General features: G+C 39.4%; 1 pseudogene; it reads right to left on the reverse strand.

Annotated features, from left to right (window-relative positions):
• Positions 1 to 12,167: 12,167 nt before the first annotated feature.
• Positions 12,168 to 13,008, reverse strand: LOC120317475 (annotated as a pseudogene).
• Between the last annotated feature and the right edge of the window lie 5,626 nt (positions 13,009 to 18,634).

The following is an 18,634-nucleotide window of genomic DNA, read 5'->3' on the forward strand; positions in this document are numbered from 1 at the left end:
AGAGACAAGCAGAAGGTAAGTGAGGTTGCGATTGTTGGCTTTGACAATGGGAGTGTCCCGTTGCTTAATGAAGATTGTAAACACGAAAGCTGTAATCAGGGAAAAAAGAAGAGCCAGAGACAGTAGAGTAATGCCCAGTGGTTCTTCAAAGGAAAGGAAATTAATTTTCTTTGGAATGCACTCATTGTGAGCTTCATTTGGAAATTGATCCTTAGGACAACTGTCACAAATTTCCATATCTGAAAAGAGGAAAACAAGTTCTGAACAGAATGTAGTAATCACTCCTTAGTCATTGAAGGGTGCAAAGAAATGGCCACCCTACGCAGCCTTTAATTGTTTATATAGAGGTTCACAAATAGCAAAAGACACAGCATGGCAACAGCATTTCATTGGCTAAAATCCTTTACCAATCCTCAAGAGTAAAAAGCTAGAGGCCATAAACAGGGAAACTTGTTGTTCCACCAGCCAGCTTTATCAAACTGGCAAGGTCACACAGACCTGCGTACTTTCACATCACCATGGTGATGTGAGGGGGGGGAGAAGATAGATGCAGAACAAAGGCACAATCGTTGGGGGGCGCAGTTTTCTGCACACGACTTTCGCCTGTCTCTCATCTCTACATCTCACTCCTTTTTGTTTTGTTAGATGAAATATCGCCATAAGCGGGGTTAATAAAAGGATTATAATCAGGAGAGAAGCATCCTTGCAGTTGTTAATATAGGGCCAAAACTTGACCCTGAGGCAATGTGAGAGAGGATCTACTGGGATTTAAAGCTCTAATACATATATTGCAAAATGAAAGAAATACATTACATAAACAGCACCCATAAAGATCCTAAGGTACCAATTTTCAAATCAAAGGCCAAATTGTGTAAAATTTAAATCTGGTGCTGGATGGTTCATGAATTATCAGAAATATTGAAACAATACATTTCCTCAAAACGTTTACAATCGAAATGCTGGTGTAGAAGCAAATAATCAATTGCAGCGTGATTTTGCAAAATAGTTCTCAAATTTTGCAGTTCATGGTTGATCGCTGAAATAGTTGAAGAAGTAGTATTAATTGTCTTTGCCAAATTTCATGTAATAGCATTAATGTTGAGGTGGGCATGAACAGCAAGTCCTGGCACGCCCACTAGAGATATAGCCAATGCTACAAAGTAAGGTTGTCTCAGAGTCACAAGTGTTGTCTAGCGTGACACCACGTGAAGAATGGTTGATGTGAACTTGTTGTTTGGAAAGCAAAGCAGGAATCAGCTGGCTGAGGCAACATTGCACTTCACTAATATTAGCAGGAATATAATTTAAAGTTTCTTGACCACATGTAAAAAACCCTCCTTGCAGTAGCCAAGCATGTCCAAAAAGAAAGGAAGTCTCTATTGAAGCTGTGCAATTTAAAGCAGGTGAGCCAATGCGATGACAGTGAGGTTTTTTAAGCAATAACCTCCCAGAGTCAGTGAAGTTTTGAATTACTGCAGAAGGGGTGCAAACAAAGACTAAGCATATAGAAAACAAATTACATGTAATACATTTCAGATAAACAAAAGAAGTCATTTTGTGTGATGTTAGATTTTGCTTCATTCGTTGTTCAAATGATTGTTTGAGTGGGATGACAGTTACAGTTGTCAAAGGGCAGATGTTAACGATCAGACATAAACAAATGATGGATAAGAAATTTGCAGTTAAAATCACAAAAATGGCAGCACACAGGTTCTCAGGGATCAAGTTCTTTACATCTCCCCTTGTCACTGGCTGCCTGGCATGTCAGGATTGGATTACTTGCTGTGCCATCTGTAGAGTCACCCTTGCCATTTCTGGGACTGGGTCCAGGGACTGGTGCAACGACATCCCTGGCTGGGTGATCACAGTGCGTTGGAATCCGCAAAGGTCCTGTTGGAGCAAGCACAGCAGCATAGCCCCGCCCCCAAGTGATCAGAGGGACTGGTCCCAACCATGCTTTGTCTGGTAATGCCTGATAATATACCAGAGGTGGAGGCAAGCTTGTTTTCTGTTGAGAGTGTCTCTGATAAGCAGTCAAATTTGGAATGGAAATATTCAATTGGTGTAATGTAAATAATACTTTTTGAACCTGTTGTATTACCCACGACAAATTGGGTATCCTAGATAATCCGTCCTTTTTTATTTGTTTGTGAAATAATTGGTCTTTGAAAGACCAATTAGCACGTTTCACGATAGCTTGACCCGTGGAATTATAGAGAAGACCATGAGTAAAAACAATATTTCAGGTTTTATAAAATTGTCCAAAAAAGATGAAAAATAACATGTGAATGTGTTTCCCCTCATAGAGGTGGGGGAAATTGTTCCTAAATACCTATTTGTGAATATACATTTCTAGGAAGCCCCCCCCCAAAAAACATGGATAATGTCCATTTGTCATAGTTGATTAGAGGCAAAACCACATAAAAGACATACAAAAAAAAACATACAAAAGACATAAAAAAAAAAATAGGCCCAGGAAGGGAGGAGTGATTGTGTTTATGAGAAACAAAATTATAAATGCTTTCAGTTATGGAGCAGCTGATGCAAAGTTAAAAACAAGGTCATAAGATTGGGGCCAATCCTGGGCGTGATGTAAGCACCTGAAGAAGTAAAAGTAAGTTGGCACACATAATGAGAGTCAGAGATTAAGTTAAAAGACTGTTGAGAAAAGGTTTGAAAAGCTAAAATAATTCTGAGCATTGTGATAAGGGTTGCATTGCAGTGTAGGACACTTTCCAGGTATCATCCTTGTAAACAATTGCTCCTCTCATTCACCCTTCATCAGAAAAAGCAATAACTTGTGGCAAGGGAGAAAGAGGAAGAAAATAGTGGCTGGACTGGAAAGGAAACAGTCATTAAACAAGCAAGTCAAAGATCATTAGGCAAATGATATGAAAGTCATTTAAAACACATTAAAGCAGCGGTTCTCAACCTATGGGTCGCGACCCCATTTGGGGTCGATCGACCTCTTTTGTGGGGTCGCCAAATGCGGCGATCCGCCATTTTGTCACCTCCGGGGGCGCGCCGCGCCTCCGGGGGGGGCGGTGCCGCGCACGCGCACCGCGCGTGGGGGCGGCGGTGTGCCTCTGGGGGGTGGCGCCACGCATGCGCGCCGCACGTGGGGCGGCGGCGTGCCTCTGGGGTGGCCCCGTGCATGCGCGCCGTGCGCAGGGGCCCCCGCCCCCATGCGCGCCGCGCCGCGCATGCGCATAACGTTTGTGTGGTGGGGGTCACCGTCACACAAACGTTGAGAACCGCTGCATTAAAGAGATAAGTTATTTTTGAAAACTATATTAATTAAGCAGTTCCTTTTCGACGGCAAGCTCTTGTGCGTCCTAAGGTTATCATTTTAGCAACCACCTGGATAAAAAATAAAACATTTTGGGATGGGATGTGGTAGGTAAATATTATTCAATTCAATATACTTTCTGCACTTCTATTACAGTTAATACTCCATTAGGTAATTTACTAGTAGGAAAAAATCAAAAGTGTGAAATTCTGTCCACAAATTGAGTATTCATGATGCCATCAATTTGTGCAACTATATTTTTTCTGGGACTTATTGCAATCCTAAATCATTTTATATTTTTTGAAAGCCAATTAAATTGTATCTTTGGTGCTTCAATTTAAGCAAAGTCCATTCAGATGGAAACAATTTGTATATAAATAGGTTAAATATGTATAAATCTATAACAATGTAATTCAGTTAGTTCTTTTGGTTGTTGGATATAAAAAATATTGTCCAACATTACTGTTTCTCTTTTGAGCAAAAAAATTATTTGCCGAAACTGCATAGGTGAATGTCAAGTTTCAGATTCACTCCACTCTTCAGATACAATTCCAAGCAGAGGAAAAAAAATTTTTTTTTTAAACGAACAGTTCCCCCCCCTCCTTCCTGTCTCTGGCTTTTTTAAGCAACGCAGCCAGCCGAAAGAGACAGGGGGGGGGGGAATCTCACCACCAAAAAGTAGTTTCATCTATTTCCTATGCATTTTGCAATAAATTCTCTCATACATTCTCCATGAAATTCTTCTCATACAAATATTTACTATTATTTTCACAGTTAGGGAGAAAATGGGTGGGTTTTGAAGGCTAACACACACTTCAACAAATTAACTCATTCAGTTCCATACTGACTGTTTGCATAAAACCATTCCACATACAATTATTTCATTTCATACTTTCTCCAGGCAAACCATATATTCTTAGCAAGGCCTTTTTATATTGTTGTTATCAGAGAGGGCTTTGAGCCTCTTCCAAGTCTTGGAATGACACAGAACAACACAGACAAACATATATACACAGATACTGTTACAACAACATTTATTTAGACATATAACTTGTCCTGCAAGAAGCGAGAAAAATGACAAGGTGATTTCAACCAAAAAGTGGTTTGAGGGCCCTTATTTAGTGGCGATAAGAGCGGCAAAGCGTGTTCACTTTTCCGCACTTATTGCGTCCGCAGAATCTCGCCCGGCCGCCTTGTTTAGGGTGACCCGCTCCCTTCTTCAAGTGGAGGAGGCGGAGGAACCCTTGCAGGGGAGAGCTGAGGAGTTTGTTCAGTTTCTTTCAGACAAAATCGCTCAGATTCAGAGAGACCTGGACTCTGACTGGGCAGTGCCAGCCGAGTTGCCAGGGGCTGGTCTTAGTCATGTTATCTGGAGCGAGTTTGAGCCTGTGACCCCTGATGAAGTGGACAAGGCCGTGATGGCAATGAATGCCGCCACCTGTTTATTGGACCCGTGCCCCTCCTGGCTGGTTTCTGCCAGTAGGGAGGTGACACGAGGCTGGCTCCAGGCGATAATCAATGCTTCCTTGATGGAGGGGTCTTTCCCGCAACCTTTAAAGGAAGCGGTGGTGAGGCCCCTCCTCAAGAAGCCTTTCCTGGACCCAGCTGTTTTGAAGAACTTTCGTCCCGTCTCCAACCTCCCCTTTGTGGGGAAGGTTGTAGAGAAGGTGGTGGCATCTCAACTCTTGCGATCCTTGGATGAAACCAATTATCTGGACCCTTTTCAATCTGGTTTCAGGCCCGGTTACAGCACTGAAACTGCTTTGGTCGCACTGACCGATGACCTCTGGCAAGCCCGGGATAGGGGTCATTCCTCTATTCTGGTGCTTCTTGACCTCTCAGCGGCTTTCGATACCATCGACCATGGTATCCTTCTGCGTCATCTCGGAGAGGTGGGGGTGGGCGGCACCGCATTGCGGTGGTTCTCCTCCTACCTCTCTGACAGGTCGCAGTCGGTGTTGGCGGGCGGACAGAGATCGACCCCTAGGCGCCTCGATCATGGGGTGCCTCAGGGCTCGGTCCTGTCCCCCCCTCCTTTTTAACATCTACATGAAACCGCTGGGCGACAAGGGGTGAGGTATCATCAGTACGCAGATGATACCCAATTATATATCTCCACCCCGTGTCCTTTCAGTGAAGCAGTCGAAGTGATGTGCCGGTGCCTGGAAGATGTGAGGGTCTGGATGGGGGTGAACAGGCTTAGACTCAACCCTGACAAGACCGAGTGGCTCTGGGTCTTGCCTCCCAAAGGCCAACTGGATGGTCCATCTTTAGTCCTGGGCGGGGCAAATTTACCTCCCTCAGTGCAGGCACGCAACTTGGGTGTCCTCCTGGACTCACAGCTAAATCTGGAACAACATCTATCGGCTATGGCCAGGGGGACCTTTGCACAGGTTCGCCTAGTGCACCAGTTGCGGCCTTATTTGGACCGGGAGGCTTTATTCACAGTCACTCATGCCCTTGTCACCTCAAGACTGGATTACTGTAATGCGCTCTACATGGGGCTACCCTTGAAGAGCGTTCGGAGGCTGCAGTTGGTTCAGAACGCAGCCGCGAGAGCGATTGTGGGCGCGCCAAGGTACGCCCACGTGTCACCTGTCCTCCGCGAGCTGCACTGGCTTCCTGTGGGTCTCCGGATGCAATTCAAGGTGTTGGTTATCACCTTTAAAGCCCTTCATGGCATAGGGCCAGGTTACTTACAGGACCGCATTCTGCCGCATAGCTCCCAGAGACCGGTGAGGTCCCATAGATTGGGCCTCCTTCAGGTCCCGTCGGCCAGACAATGTTGGCTGGCGGGCCCTCGGGGAAGGGCCTTTTCTGTGGTGGCTCCGACCTGGTGGAATCATCTTCCCCCCGAGGTTCGAACTACTCCCACCCTGCCGGCCTTTAAGAAGGGCGTTAAAACCCTCCTGTTCCGGCAGGCCTGGGGCTGATGTCCCCGGGGGGCCGGGATATGATCGGACTCGCAGTATGACTGCGGTATGACTGCTTTATTTTATTGTTTTATCATTGTTTTAACTTTGTACGCCGCCCTGAGTCCTTTGGGATTGGGCGGCATATAAATACTGAAATAAATAAATAAATAAATAAATAAATAAATAATCATCTCCCATTTTTCTCACCATTCCAAGCCCAAGCATAATGTTCTGAGTGGCCACACACATAACACAAAACACAAAACACAACCAGACATTTGTCTGACGGCTAACTTAATATATTGCAAAGTTCCAAAGCATTCTGATTGCTCAAAAGACTTTGTTCTGAGGGAGTAAATTTTGATTTATGTCTAACTAATCAGCAAAGAATTAGCCTCTTCAGAAGAAGCTGAAAATCCAATTAAAGATGTTTTTAGGAAGAATAAATTTTACTTAGTTGCTAGCAGAAGCGGGCTGATAGTTAATTGCCATTCTGAAGTATTTGGGTCCATTTTTTTCTTTCCTTTTGACAGGAGTGAACACTAAAGGTGTTATACTGAAGCCCAAGGTTCAAGATGTAATTTATGCTCTATCTTTTAGCCTAAGCGTCCGATGCTTAAGATTCGAAGAACACTGTTTTCTTATCTCAGCCCACCTGCTTCCTTGCGTCTGCCCCAGGTTAGAGGAGGAATCTGAGTTCCTCCATGCCTGTCCTTGCTTTTGCGGGGGCTGAGATAACTTGCAGCCCATACTTACTCACTGAGGGGTCTCGTAAGACGAAAGTGCACTTAGAGGTCTGTTCCAGACGATGGTAAGTATGTTGGCAGCTGCTTCTTCCCGTAGGGGTCCCAAAGCAAAATGTCCCTGCTGAGGGCGCCAGCTGTAGTAATCACTCCTTAGTCATTGAAGGGTGCAAAGAAATGGCCACCCTACGCAGCCTTTAATTGTTTATATAGAGGTTCACAAATAGCAAAAGACACAGCATGGCAACAGCATTTCATTGGCTAAAATCCTTTACCAATCCTCAAGAGTAAAAAGTTAGAGGCCATAAACAGGGAAACTTGTTGTTCACCCAGCAGCCTTATCAAACTGGCAAGGTTACACAAATCTACATACTATCACGTCACCATGGTGATGTGAGGGGGGGGGAGAAGATAGATGCAGAACAAAGGCACAAGCGTTGGGGGGCGCAGTTTTCCACACACGACTTTCGCCTGTCTCTCATCTCTACACAGAATCAAACTTTCTCCAAATTTCAGAATTGCTTTTCTGGATTTCCCTCAAATGTGTTTTCTAAAACTTTTTGTAACTCTTGGGCCTTCAAAATTTTTATTGGTTGATCAGAATATAAAATACAAAAGAAAATAAAAATAATGGGAAATGAAGGGAGATAAAAGTGAAAAACAGAGTTTTTGGTAGAAGGGGGAAAAGAATAAAAAAGAATAGCCTTCTGTCTCCTTTTAGTCCAGTTGTAGATAATAACATTACTGCCTCAGCTATTTACACTTATACAATAGCATCTACTAGCCATTTTATAACAAGGAACTTATCTAATCACCAAAACCAAAACCAGTGTTTCATTTTTTCCATCACAAGCACAAAAGCTAAAAGTGTTTTCCAAATACAAAAAAAATTAAGTATGTTCTTTTCTTTAAATAGAGCAATCGATTTAACCATCTCTGTTTTTTCTATACTGTGGGAAGTAATGTATATTTCTGTTTAAGCTTATTAATCTTTATAAACTATCATTTATATTAACAAAATCCCCTATATTCTTTCATTCTTTAAACTTAAAGGACACATCCCAGGGCGGATGGCTGAAAAAAGCCGCCATTGGCGCGGCTGTCACCACTGAAAGTCAAATAATATTCTATGTTAAACATGATTTGATTGCTTTATTGAGCCTGGTTTTGGCCACTACATTGTCCTATCCCTTTGTTTTCTACCCAGAAAAACCACAGAAAGGCAAGGGTTTCATCTGGATAGAATAGAATAGAATAGAATAGAATAGAATAGAATAGAATAGAATAGAATAGAATAACAGAGTTGGAAAGGACCTTGGGGATCTTATAGTTCTTCTTAGTTCTAGGTTGCTTCACTCCTTGATTAGTTTCCATCCATTGCTTCTTGACCTGCTCTCAGATGTTTTAGAGAATAGCTTGATTGTCTCTTCTTTGTGGCAACCTATGAGATATTGGAACACTGCTATCATGTCAACCTTAGTCCTTCTTTTCATTAAATCAGACATACCCAATTTCAGCAACTGTTCTTTATATGTTTTAACCTCCAGTCCCCTAATCATTTTTGTTGCTCTTCTCTGCACATTTTCTAGAGTCTCAACATTTTTTTACATCGTGGTGACCAAAACTGGATGCAATATTCCAAGTGCGGTCTTACCAAGGCATTGTAAAGTAGTATTAACACTTCATGTGATCTTAATTCTATCCCTCTCTTAATGCTGCAGCACCCTGATGGCTCATATTTAAGTAATTGTCCACTAGGACTCCAAGATCCCTCTCATAGTTACTATTATTGAGCAAGGTATGATCTATGCATTTGGTGTTTCTTGCCTAAATGTAGAACTTATTATATATACTTATTATATACTCATTTCCACCTAGGCAAAGAAATATTTCTTCATTTATATTTAAAGCTTCATGTGATCAAGAATTGTCCTTTAAAATAATTGCTCAAATGGTACCTTCTGAACTGAATAGGGGGTGATGGAGTTTGATACTGGACATATTATCACCTTTGGTGGCAAATCCCAATTAATCAATGGTTTTTAAGAAGAGGGAAAAATCACTCAACAATCTAAAGAATCTTTAGTTTTATCTGTTCTTTCTAACATTCATCATTATTATTAGTAAATGGCTTGCCAAAGGACCATTCCCATCTATTATAGGAAACACTTGCACACTTTCCAAGGTGAACAACAGGAAGGCAAGCTGGTTTCGCACCAGAAAGAAAGATAAGCAGCTCTCTCTGCAGTGTCATTGAAGGTCCTCTCTCTCCCTGAATCTGCTTTTCAAATGGTGCAGAACTGGGAGGGTTCAGAAGGCAGGATTCTAACTGTCTGCACAGAGCACCAGCTCATCTCCCCACTGAAGTGGTATCTATTTTATCTACTCACACAGAACATACTTTTGAACTGTTAGATGGAGAGAAACCAAGCCAAGTGAAGGGAGCTCACCCCGGCATGCAGTGCTAGGAGTAGAACTGCTGGAGCATAAATCATCTCCAGCATCATTAAGCCACTCAACCACCACATCTCTAATGTGTCATGGTTCTGACCAGGGCTTTTTTTCTCATAGAACGCCCAGAACGGAGTTCTGGCACCTTTTTGGGATGGAACCTTACAGGGTAGGCAAGGATGGTTGTATGACATGTGTGAGTTCTGGCGCCTTTTTTTTTTATAGAAAAAAAGCACTGGTTCCAACAGATGAAACTCTTCAAAGAACTTTGAGGTATTGTTTACCTTAAAGAATCTTTATTCGAGTAGCAATACATCGGTACGTACATAGTCCAAGCCAAAATCTGACTTCCCCTCTCCTAAGCACATAGTATCAAAGCACAATCATCTCCAGCATCATTAAGCCACTGAGCCACCACATCTCTAATGTTCATGATATAAACATAGTTCTTTTTTCCCCACAAGAATTGGTTTGTAAAACATTGAAAACCAAAATAAAATTTAATTAATTCTATTAATTAAATTAATTTAATCATATGAAAAATTTCTTCCTGAAAAATTAATATACTCTCTCAGGAAAGATACAGCAGGCTCTGAAGAATTCTAAACTGAAAGTCAAGTGCAGCAATGTCTGTTTTACCTACCTACATAATTTATTTCTTATAATACTTTTATGTGTACTAATGAGGTTCAGAAAGAAATATACCCTTTAGGTGTTTGAAACACAGCCCTATCAGATTACTTTTTTACTGATATTTATGAAGATGGCTATTAGATAAATAATAAGATCTATAAACAATTTGCTTGTTCAAAATTATATCTTGTTCTTATTCTTTTTCTATTTCTTTTTTTTTAATTAAAAAAGTTTTTATTTTCCATTTATTCATCCTAACCATTGGTACCGCTTGCCCATTCCCCCCAGGCTGCGTCCACCCTCTCTAATCCTTCCCGACTTCCCTCCTCTTTCTCTCCTCCCCTCCTACTCTCTTCCCCTCCCCTTCTCCTCTAACCATCCTACTTCCTCCCTACTCCTTCCTCCCCTCTCATCCCTCTCACACACATGAACGCAGCATAGGGGAAATGCCCAAGCGTTTACCATGTCTATATTATCATTACCCACCCATTCACACACCCACCCACCCTCAACCCTCCCCCCTCGCTTCCCAGAGCAGAATACAGGGTTATTATTAAGAAAGTTAACAATAATAAAAAAGAAAAAAGAAAAAAAGAAAAAAGAAAATAAAAGAGAAAAAAAATCATACTTAACCTTTAACTCCCCTTATAGTCATATAAACAAATCTCTACAACAGTTACTATAAAATTTACTCATAAAATAAATGAATCTTTATAGTCCCATATTTTTTCTGAATATAATCTATCCATCTTCTCCATACAATAATATATCTTTCTTGTGTATGATCCTTCAAATAAGCAGAAATTTTTGCCATTTCTGCAAAGTTAGAAACTTTAAATATCCATTCTTCTAAAGTAGGCAACGAGTCCTTCTTCCAATATGAGCCTACTAATAACCTTGCTGCAGTTAATAAATTCAACATTAAAGTAGTTTCTCTGTCATTTAAATCCACAAAGATACCTAATAAGAATAATTGAGGGGTGAACTTTATCTTCCTTTTAAAAATCTTTTGAATGTTCCACCAAATCATAATCCAAAAAGCCTTTACCTTTTTACAATTCCAACAAACATGAAAATATGTTGCATCCATATTACCACATCTCCAACATTTGGGTTGTAAATTTGGATACATACAAAATAATTTTTTAGGATCTAAATGCCATCTGTAAAACATTTTATAAAAATTTTCCCTCAAATTTTGAGCTTGTGTAAATCTAACATTTCTAATCCAAATTGTCTCCCATAAGTCCAATGGGATCAGATCCTGGATATTCTGAGCCCATTTAATCATACAGTCTTTAACCAATTCTGTTTCAGAGTCTAATTCTATTCCAAATTTACATCTTTTTTAAAAATAGGTATCATCTGAAACAAGAAAAGAAACTTGGTAGAACATTCATTTTTACAGCTGAAATTCTCCCCAACAATGACAATTGCAGTTTTTTCCAGTCATTTAAATCCTTTTGCACTTTTGCCCATAGTAATTCATAATTATTTTTATACAATTTTCCATTTGAGGCAGTTAAATATCCAAATACTCAATTAAGTTAATAATTTGTCTAATATTATATTTCATGTATCGCCCTGTTATGAATTCTGATTGATCACTGTGAATCAAATCCTTCATAACCTGCATTAATCTATTTGCCAAAATTTTTGTAAAAATCTTGTAATCTACATTTAATAATGATATCGGCCTATAATTCTTAGGCTCTGTAAGATCTTGATCCTCCTTCGGAATCAATGATATAAATGCTCTATTCCAAGAAGGAGGAACTTCTGCTCCCAGCAAGATATTATGAAAAAGCTCCTTTAATGGCTCCAACATTTCTTCATATAAATTTTTATAATACGTCGACGTCAATCCATCTGTTCCTGGAGACTTTCCCACCTTTAACTGCTTGATAGCTAAGCCAATTTCCTCCACAATAATTAAAACAATTCATCCCATTTTGCTGTTCCTCAGGAAGCTTAGGAAAATGTACTGATTGTAAATATTTATCTATGTCCATTCCCTTTACATTATCACTTGAGTATAGTTTTGTATAAAAATCTAAAAAACTCTTTTTAATCAATTTTCTATTTCTTATGTATTAAATGTTCTCTAGTGTTGAGCTCAGGTTTAAATATCATTATTTAGAATTTGGGGATGAAGATGCATCCCAATAAGCCAGCACTGGAAGACAGGATAGAGAAAATCTCCACAGCCACCACGTACTTGCCTTTGGTGCTCAGGTAGGTAGGGACAAAGGTCAGCCAAATGCAGCAGAAAACCAACATGCTGAAAGTGATGAACTTGGCTTCATTAAAACTGTCTGGCAACTTCCTGGCTAGGAAGGCCACAATGAAGCTGAGAAGGGCCAAGAGGCCCATGTAACTCAAGACACAGTAAAACGTGGTGATGGAGCCTTCATGACATTCTACTATAATTTCTCCATGGAGTGCCTCCATATCTAAATTAGGAAATGGGGGAGAAGTAGCCAGCCAACCAATACAAATACCTACTTGAATGAAGGAACAGAACCAGATAATAGAGTAGGCCAACTTTTGCCCCACCCATTTGTGGAATAGGCTTCTCTGGCTTTGATGCTAGGAATGCTACAATGACCGTGATGGTTTTGGCCAATATAGAAGAAATTGCAATAGAGAAGATGATGCTGAATGTTGTTTGTCGGAGGAGGCATATTGCCCTATTGGGGTGTCCAATGAACAGAAGTGAGCAAAGGAAACAAAGCAAGAGGGATGTAAGTAGAAGGTAAATGAGGTTGCGATTGTTGGCTTTGACGATGGGAGTGTCCCGTTGCTTGATGAAAATTACAAGCACAAGTCCTGTAGAGAAGGAAAAGAGAAGAGCCAGAGACACCAGAATAATGCCCAGTGGCTTTTCAAAGGAGAGGAAATTCATTGTCTTTAGAATGCACTCATCATGAGCTTGGTTTGGGAACTGATCCTCTGGACAACTCTCACAATTCTCCATGTCTGAAAAGAAGAAAAGAGTTTCTGAAAAGTATCTAACTTTTCTCAGGTATCAGAACTACTTTTCTAGAGTTCCCTCCAAGGAGTTTTCTAAAACTTTTTGTAACTTTTGTACTTCAATTTTTTCATTAGTTGATCAAAATATAAAATACAAAGGACAATCAAAATGAGGCCGAGTAGAAGGGGAAAAAGAAAAAAAACACTAATCCTATAGCAAGTAAAAGATAATAATATTAAAGCCTCAACTTTTTATTCTTACACTGTAGTATATATACTAGCTATGTCTATAACAACAACGTATCTAATCAGGAAAACCAAAATCAGAGTTTCATTTTTTTCCATTACAAACAGAAAATCTGGAAATGTTTTCCAAATAGAAAAAAAAATTAAATATACTGAAATGAATTTTTAGGCATAGGTTCATTGGGATGCTACGAATCTTACCCATTTGTTTGGCTATCATCTTTTCTGGACAGGAAGCACAAGCATAGAAGCAAAATGATTGCCCTTCAATCTTGTTCTTTATTTCTCCAAGAGGACAAGGATCATTACATAAAGAGAGAGGAGATAGCTATCCCCAAATAGAAAAAGAGATTAGTATTAATCTTTTGTTTTTGCTTTTGCTTAGAGCCAATGAATATGAATGAGACAGTTGATAGCTCTGCCATGAAGGAGATTCAGACAGTTTAATCACAAAAAAGGCTGCCAGATCCAGGAATACAATTGAATTGTATTTCATTGTTTATTAGTTTAACCCAAGTTTAATTAATGCAATACAGCCCAGAATTATATCCAAATTTTGATTATTTCCAACATTCTTCCACATTCAAGTTGCTGCTTAGTACCTACATGGCATAGTTACATGATGTGCTGCCTGTCTCCCATAGTATTTGGCTGGCTGGGTTCATCTGGCAAGGTTGTCACACTCCTGGTTCTATCGATTAAACTATGCCATTTATTTCGACCCTGGAGTGCATGTTCCCTGTAACAGTACCTGCCCACTGGAATGAACCCTTTCCCAAATTCAAATGTCCCCCATCCTTTTACTATTTCAAAATCTCTGAAGATATGTTGTTTACCAGGCTTTTTGGCAAAGATGAATGATACCCATTTCTTTCTTATCCCTGTCTTCATTCATGTTGTTTTCTCAACCATCTTTACTTTTTTGTGTTGTCATTATGTCTTTGTATGGTTTTGTAAACTTCCCAGAATGACTGACAGTTGAGTGGCATTTAAATTTGACCTAGTACGGATGGATGCATAGTCAGTGAGATGTTTAGGTTGGATTTGGCATTTCTATCCACCTACTGAGTCCATTTGAAGAATCTGGGACAAGAGAGATGTTGTGACTTGATGGTTTTAATAGTACCCTCACAGTATGTCAGCCTTCCAAGTAAAGCTGCCTTTTGCAATTGACTGATGGTGATTTTTGTCAATTCCAACCACCAGCCAGTTGCAAAAAGAGTTTTGCTTGAAAGAGTTTACATCCTGTAACGATAGATTTAACACCATCAAACAATAAGATCTCCCTACCCAGGGTGCTTGAGAAAATCTTGATAGGGAGACTTCTTGTGAAGATGGCCAATAGATGACAAGCTATTTGGATTGTCATTTTTTTCAACTTACTAACACAAGGAACAGGGATTTCTTTAGTTGACATGACTCTCCTGTGTTAGGGAGAGTCCTAGAATCATCCCACAAGATGCTCCACACAGCAGAGGTATGGAGGAATCCTCAGGAGCTGTGCTTTGGACCAGCTGGTGAGCCATTCCACTAGTGGGGGGAAGCGGGGCTGCAATCACTTCATTGTTGGAAAAGCAGCCATTTTGGAATCTATTTTTCCAATAGACAATAAGTTGTGCCTTTCCTTTCTTAATCAATTTATGGGATTATTATCTGTAATTTCTAAAAGAGGCTCTTTCTAGTCACAGCCTCCTTTTTGAAGCTCTGCAACAGATTTGATTCTTTATTGTTAATATTGAATAATGTAGAGATGCAATCATTTATAGAAAATTGTGAAACTGCTGAGGCAATTTCACAGATACCTTATAATGTAAAGGATTTAACTGTAATTTTGGAAAACAAATCTGACACCAATCTTTATTATATAATGATTTAAATACAACTTTCTGAGCATAACTGAAAGAAGCGATCCAAGGAAATCTTTAACTCTCAAGAGAACAAGTTTGGGAATTTTTCTTCATGGATATTAAGAAGGTTGAGAATTTCTTGAGAAAAAGAGACTTGATAGACATACCAGGGATGAAAAATATTTTATTCTATGAGATAAACTGGGAGAAGTGTCTTAAGCTTAATGAGTTAATTAGAGTTTGGAAGGATTTTTACAAGTCTGATTTAGATAATTGAATGACATCTCTAATGTACAGTAGTTTTCTGTTTATAAAATAGGTATGCAAATATATATAATATAATATATATATTACATATTATATAATTCTCTAGTAATTCCTAAAGATTGTAAATATTATTGAAAGTAAATTTGAATGCTGGAATGTTAGGAGGAATTAAAAAAAAGATGTAGTAGAATTTACTGATTTTAGAAATACTTTTAAAGTAAAAATTTAAAATGGATGTAAAAAAAAAGGATTTCCCCCTTTGGTAAGAGAACTTGGGACAATGTTGTAATTGTGTTAATATAAATGATGATAGTTTGGGAAGATTAATAAGTGCAAACAGAAATATATATTATTTCCTAAAGGAAAAAGAAAGAAGAGGTAAAAAAAAATAATTGTTTTATTCAAAAAAAGGAACATCTTTAATTTTGTTCCCATTTGGAAATCACTTCAGGATTTTGTGCTTGTGATGGAAAAAATGAAACTTTGATTTTAATTTTACTGATTAGATAGGTTTGTTTTTATAAAAATGGCTAGTATTTATTATTGAATAAAAGCAAAAGTTGAAGTTGTAATGTTCTTATCCTCTACTGTGCTAAAAAGAGTCAGTAGTCAATACCTTTTTTTCTTTTTCCCCTTCTATCACACAGTTTTTCCTTTTCCCATTTCCCTCCCTTAGTTTCCCATTATTTTCATTTTGTTTGTATTTTATATTCTGATGAACTAATAACAAATTTAAATGAGGTGAAATACTCTATAGATGGATAACAATGCCAAATCCAGTGTAAACATCTGGCTGACTGACTGAATTTACTGGCAACTAGTGGAAAGAACCTAAAACTTTGACAGTTTGAAGAAAGCTGAGAGTTTGAGATTGTTAATTGTTTCACCAAAGAAAAGACTTTGTCTCTGGTAGCATTAATTATATTATTGAAATGTGGGTACATATGAGTTCTTTCTTGGGAATAAAGGTTTAGACATGAAGGTTTAGATATCAGTTGGGAAGGCAAATATCTGGGCATGGAACTGTATTTCTCTCATTAACTGAGAATAAATTTCCTTGCACAAAAAATTTGGAAATTCTAAAGAATGAGATTATGCAACATTAAACAAGCCAATACTTCTGTTTTTGCACATCTTTGATAGAGATGCAGTGTAATGTAATTGGATACTAAAACTAGTGCTATCTAAGGACTAAAGGAAAGGCTACAAGTGCCAAAAGAGTGTATATGAAATTGAGTCTTTCAGTCGATGTTATGGTACCTGAGTGAATTCATGATGCCATTGAATTTTGTCTGGTTGTATGCGGAAGGTTTCTTCTGGAGGAGCTCGCAGATCGATCTCTCCAACTGGGACGTAAATATATGAGTTGTCTGGGAAAGTATTCAAATTTATAATGTCAAAACCAGCCTCTAAGATTCCTTCTTGATTTAATTTAATTTCATCTCCAGCATTGTTGTTGAAGGAAATTCTCTGCAGAAATGAATGGAGCTTGCAGAAGGAAAAAGGATGATCTTTAAAGGGACACATATACATTTCCTAAGTCCTGGCACTCTGTTGTAACCATAGAGAATCTTTTAAAAGAGAACTGAGAAAGAGGAAATCTAACCTGCCAGGCTTCTACACTCTTCGATCGCACTTGATCCCTGTCCTTTTGTCTGTTCTGGTATGTCCTAACTGTATGAGCAGCTTGTAAGGCTTGAGCCATAGCATAGACAACATTGTAGATACTGTAACTATGGCTAAGCATGTTTATTTCAAAGAAGGGTGCAAGAAGGTTCTCCATTCTTTCTTTTCCAGTGCACTCCCCATCTTCAGGAGCATCTTTATTTGGTATTGAAGCTTGGTTCCAAAAAATCTCTGATGAAGCCATCTTGATTTGGCCCAGAAGGGGTGACAGACTGTATAAATTATTGGAAACCTGGAAGTTGTTTTTTGGTAATTGAGAAGGAAATGGCCTCATGGAACATTGTATATTTATTTATTTATTAAAATTTATAGACCACCCTACTCCTGCAGGACTCCGGGCGGTTAACAATAAAAACACAGCATTACATAACAAAACAAACAATACAATAACATTCATCCAGGGGTCAGATTTTATAAACCCCAGGCCTGCTGGAAAAGCCAGGTCTTAAGCAGCTTGCGGAAAACCAACAGGGTGGGAGCGGTCCTAATCTCCGGGGGGAGCTGATTCCAAGACGTGGGCGCCATCACAGAGAAAGCCCTCCCCCGCAGCCCCGCCAAATGGCACTGCTTGGCCGACGGGACCTGAAGGAGGCCCAGCCTGTGGGATCTAACCGGACGAAGGGAACTATGAGGTAGTAGGCGGTCTCGCAAAGGTATATCAAGATCCCTTTGGAAGGTAACTAATGTGAAATCATTCTGTGCCATCATGATCCACACTTTTCGTGTATTGAGTTTTTGTGAAGTATCAAAAGTTATGGGGGCGGGCAAAAATAATGAGAGTGGGACAATCCCTCAGATACCCATAGCCTATACTGTGGAGGGTTGTATAAGTGAGCACCAATATTTGAATTGCAGTCAGAGGCTCCCAGTTCGCCAGTATAATTGGTATAGCTAGATAACAACTGTTAGAAGAATGTTTCCCTTAGTTTGTTTCTAGTTCAGATTAAAATGCCAGATGCTGTAATTCAGAGTTCAAAAGTTTTATTTATCACACACGGCAAAAGCATTGAGTTTTGAGTGTATTCAGCCTCTTTGCAAAGGGTGCAAAGCCATTTTAAGTCAGGTGTGATGCTTAGCAGAATATCAGAATGACTGAATAACAGAGTTGGAAGGGAACTTGGAGGTCTTTTAGTCCAACCCCCTTTTCAAGGAGGAAATCCTATACCATTTCAGACAAATGATTGTCCAATCTCTTCTTAAAAGCCTCCAGTGTTGGAGCACTCACAATTTCTGGAGGCAAGTCATTCCACTGATTTATTATTCTGTCAGGAAATTTCTCCTTCATTCTAGGTTGGTCCTCTCCTTGATTAGTAACCATTCATTGCTTCCTGTTCTCCCTTCAGGTACTTTGGAGAATAGGTCAACCTCCCCTCTTCTTTATGACAGCCCTTTAGCTGTTTTCCAATATCTTAGGGGTTGCCACAAAGAAGAGGGGGTTCAACTTATTCTCCAAAGCACCTGAAGGCAGAACATGAAGCAATAGATGGACACCAATCAAGGAGAGACCCAATTTGAAACTAAAAAGAAATTTCCTGGCAGTGAGAATAATTAATCAGTGGAACAATTAAACAGTGTAATTAATCA

This window comes from Crotalus tigris, unplaced genomic scaffold (genome assembly GCF_016545835.1).
Source record: "Crotalus tigris isolate CLP2741 ecotype Arizona unplaced genomic scaffold, ASM1654583v1 scf7180000019652.295055, whole genome shotgun sequence".
Taxonomy (NCBI): Eukaryota; Metazoa; Chordata; class Lepidosauria; order Squamata; family Viperidae; genus Crotalus; species Crotalus tigris.